The 5,000-nt window shown below is 32.5% G+C and overlaps 1 protein-coding gene across 1 annotated transcript in view; it reads right to left on the bottom strand.

Annotated features, from left to right (window-relative positions):
• Positions 1 to 5,000, bottom strand: part of LOC125024774 (putative glycerol kinase 5) — a 42,377-nt gene that overhangs the window by 36,866 nt on the left and 511 nt on the right. The window lies entirely within an intron of this gene.

The following is a 5,000-nucleotide window of genomic DNA, read 5'->3' as shown; positions in this document are numbered from 1 at the left end:
AGGGAAAAGGGTAGACAGGGCGAGTAGGTGGAATACAGTGCGGATTTGAAAAAGGAAATGTGGTTAAAGAATTAGGGCAATCAGGCAGTGTGTCTGAGGAAGGGAGAGTAACACTGTATGAAGAAACGGCAAAAGAGCTATTATGAAACAATCAAAGGGTAATGAAGAAGAAGAAAAAAAAAAAAAACACTAGTTGTAGATGTAGGAAAAGAATCCTGAGAACGAAATAAGGGAAGAGGGGAAGGTGGGGGAAGTATGGGGAAGAATGTCATGAGGGGAGGGATCCAGAGAAGGACATTGTTGTGGCCTAAGGGAGTGAGCATCTAAGCAGGGGTGGTAAGGATAATGGGGAAGGAAGAGGGAAGGATGATTGTTATTGTTATTACTATTATTATTATTATTATCGTTTTTTTTTTTTTGTACTATGATCATCATTATCATTAAAATCATCACAACCTTCCTTAACTGTTACTGTTATCCATACTATCATTATTATTACATCATCACTATTATTACTATTATCATCATCATTATTGTTATTATTATCATCTTTATTATTATCATCATTATTATCAATACCATCATCATCCATATTACTGTTATTATTAGAACAATTATTACTATTACTAACATTTGTGGTAGTATCATTATCATTATCATCATCATTGTCATCATCATTCTTATTATTATAATCATCATCGGTATTACTATTACCATTAATATTATCATAATTATTGATGTTATTTTGAGTTTTAATAATTTATCTTCTCATTATTACTCCTATTGTCAGCATCCTTTTCATTACTACCATAATCATTTCATTTCACTCTATTTTATTACTATAATTAGCATTATTAATGCAATTAAATCTATCATTAATACTGATAAAAAAAATCAATTAGTCATTAATAAAAATATCAACTTACCAATACAACTCGAGGAATAACACAGCAACCAGCAATGCTTTTATTTTAAATGCCTATCAATAAATAGTTTGCTCATTAAATCTACAGCGACTTCACGAGGCAAATTAGAAGTTTATTTTGCAATATATTAACCCAATTTGGCATACACACCAATCCATTAAACATAAAAAAAATCAATCACAAAAGGAAACGAAAGTGCCAATCTCAATACAAATATCAATTTTTGTGTACACCTGAATAAAACAGAAAAACGAAAAGAACAATGAACATACAAAACAATCCTCGTCTTGTAGCACTAGGAAAGGAGGCTGTGACTCCAACTGACGTTTCCTATACTGAACTCTGCTACATCAGAACATAAGTGACCTTGATGTGTTGCCTGAGGGGGCATGATAGAGTAGCCCCTTTTATCTCACTGAAGATCAGATAACTCCCGAATATTAGTAGCTTAATCGTGATAAGCTACCCTGCTCTCAAAAAATTCCATCACGTCAGACACAATGCCATGCAATTGGCTATCAATCCACTGAATGACGAGGGAATTGTGTGGGAAGGGGGAAGACCATGGGAGAATGGTGGGTAGCAGGTGGGGAGTGGAAAGGGGGAGAGGGGAAGAGTTGGTAGGAGAGATAGGAGGGAGAGGGGGGAAGCAAAAAGAGCAGATGGCTGAAGGGAAGGGAGGGGAGTGTGTGAGATGGGGAAAAGAAAGATGGAGAGGGAGGATGGGAAGTAACAGGGGAAGAGAAGCAAGAGTGGAAGAATGAAAGAAAGAGAGAGAGATAATACAAGGGTAGACAGGAAGATAGAAGAGAGGAAGAGACTGAGATGGAAGGGAGAGAGGGAAGGTAGAGGAGATGAGTGGAGAGTGAGATAGGGAGGAGTAAGCAGTAGCAGGGTGCAGAGAAGGAGAGGGGAATGGAGAGGTAATTGCTAACTACAATCTTTTTGCTTCATTTCTGTGGCAGAAAAAGTGACATTTTAGTTTGGAATTGCTGTCTCTTTTTAACTTCTTTTTTTTTTCTTTGTCTTCTTAGCAAGACCAACTTTTTTGTACATACATGCATACATATACATATATCTATATACATATATAAATATATATATGTATGTATATATGTATATGTATATATAAATATATTTGTATATGTATATACCTATATGTGTGTATATATATATATATATATATATATATATATATATATATATATGTATGTATGTATGTATGTATATATATATATATATATATATATATATATATATATATATATATAATGACTTTTAGCATAATTCTGAATCAAGGTGACCTTTCATTCACTCTTTTTAGCATGACTTTTTGATTCAACTCCAAGGCCATTTTGGGTCAAGCAAGTAGCCTAATAATTTAACAATGATAAATCAGTCATCCCTTCCAAAGCAAGAATGGCAAGCCAATAGTTTATATTCCATAATGTATGCTAATATTTGATGTGATATTTTAGGCTGTCCTCATTGCATTTTTGTAACAAATATGGGAAAACATTCATGTGGGAATTTGATCCAAATGGTCAAGGAAAAAAATGTTTTAAAGAAAGGTTATAATATACTGCAGGTGCTAATCTGACCTACAGAAAAATAATCATTAAGGTGTGTGTTTTCCCTAGAAAATGTTGTCTGTGATACATCTAATACCTGTACTTTTCAATCAAGGAATCCCTCCCCTCACACACAATAAGTTTTAAATAGGTTTTAGTGTGGCTTAGCTGATATTCCTATTACCAGCCCAGCAACAACCAACTAATATCAACTGAGTGGTGCATCCCTTACCAATAGTTAGAATATGAAGCAACTCAGATGGAAACTTTACTCCAGGCAAATAGGCCTTTTTGAATGTGGTGCTACTTTGTGTGTCTTCACAAGATGTTGCATAAGGAAAGCAAATATCTATTTTTTAAAAGTAACAATATATATTTTTTTTATAATAACAATAATAATAATCATCATTATCATCATCATTACCATCATCATCATAATAATAATACATATAATAATAACAGTAATAAGGCAATAATAATAATAATAATAATAATAATAATAATAATAATAAAAATAATAACAATAATAATAACAATAACAATATCAATAATAATAATAATAATAATAATAATAACAATAATCTTATTATTATTGTTGTTGTTGTTGTTGTTGTTGTTGTTGTTGTTGTTGTTGTTGTTATTATTATTATTATTGTTATTGATATTGATATTGATATTGTTATTGTTATTGTTATTGTTATTGTTATTATTTTTATTATTATAATAAATATTATTATCATCATTATTATTATCATTAATAATTTAATTGCCATTATCTTTATCTTTATCATTATTATTGCCAGTAGTAATTGTAGCAGCAGTATCATTGTTGTTATTTATATGTTGATATTATTGACATATTGTTATTATTATTATTATTATTGTTATTATTAATATCTTTAATAATAATAATAATAATAAGAAGAAGATTAAAGATATTAATAATAACAATAATAATAATAATAATAACAATATGTCAATAATATCAACATATAAATAACAACAATGATACTGCTGCTACAATTACTACTGGCAATAATAATGATAAAGATAAAGATAATGGCAATTAAATTATTAATGATAATAATAATGATGATAATAATAATAACAATAATAATGATAATGACAAAAAAAAAATCTAATGACAATAACAATAACAAAAAGAAGAGTAACAATAATAACATCAATATCAATGTAGGTACACATCAAATGATCCATTGCAAGGGCCTGCACACCTTACAGATTGCCATTTCCCCCATGTGTTACAAATGATCAGGATCTTATTAACTCGTTGCACCAGAGAGATTCCAATGGCTCTTTCACCCTCCCAACTGAGGCCCTCACAGCTCTATCTATCAGGTTAGTAACTAATAAACCCTAAGCTATATCTTGCCATGTTGGCTCCCCATGCAAGTTGCATTCTATTCCGATGTAAATATGTGGAGGATTTGGTTGTCCCGGGCTATATTGTGGTCTTATATCATTATCTTACCTCACAATTCCCTGATACCTTTCATGCCCTCCCCTGCTAATGGGGCCATGATTGTGGGTAATGGGGGGGGGGGTTGTGCTCTATAATATATCTGGATAGTAGAGAGCGAGAGGAATCAATCAACATCTAAATCATTGAGATTGGTTATGCAAAAGTATTCTAAACTATTACCTGAGAAAAATACAGAAATATAGAAAATGTAAGACAAACCTATTAGATAAGAAACTGAATGTTGGAAGCAAAGGTGTCCTCACAATCGCTTAAGAAAATCTATAACTACATTCTGCTCCGGCAGAGGCCAGCAAAAATCCACTGCATGTTATCTGGCAAGATGGAATTTCTCAATCTCCCTGAAGATATATTGTTAAATAGCTCATCAGTGTAAGCTCATTCTTCCTAAGTGTTTAATGCACAGACGCCACGGTTTGTTGGCCTTCATCTGAGTCCTGACGGACATAGTGAATGTGATAAGTGCTTGACATTGTGCCATCCTAAATAATGACGACATTCATCTCATTTTGTATTTCCCTGGGCCAAAACTACTATGTCTTAACATTAGCATAATAAAGCAATCTATTAGTAATTATCATTACCATCAAAAGTCAAATTCAACGTAATTTTTCTGCTAAATATCCACTCCCAGGGCCGGCAGTTGAGGGTCACAAGGGAGTCAGGTTCGTGCAGGAATGGCCCAAGTAACAGGGGCTTAATCTCAGGGGGGTAAGGTCACTGCGTGATCGTTAGCGACGCTTTCGCTTACTGTTGCGTTGGAAAACAACAGGAGATTCAGGCTTACCAGTGTGAATGACTGAAACGGGGAGTAATCATTCTTAAGAAATTGTAAAAATTACCAAATAAAAACACAACAGATATCTAAATACAATTAATAATTTTACCTCTTCTCTTGCAATTCCATTTTTTTTTTTCCCCCTCTAAGGTTCTATTCTACCTGGCTCATCTACCTGTTGAATAATTCACTCATTAACTCCTCTTGCTTTTAATGTCAGTCTG

Source organism: Penaeus chinensis, chromosome 4 (genome assembly GCF_019202785.1).
Source record: "Penaeus chinensis breed Huanghai No. 1 chromosome 4, ASM1920278v2, whole genome shotgun sequence".
Classification (NCBI taxonomy): domain Eukaryota; kingdom Metazoa; phylum Arthropoda; class Malacostraca; order Decapoda; family Penaeidae; genus Penaeus; species Penaeus chinensis.
The sequence above is the reverse complement of the archived record's forward strand: the minus strand, read 5'-3'. Positions and strand labels throughout refer to the sequence as shown.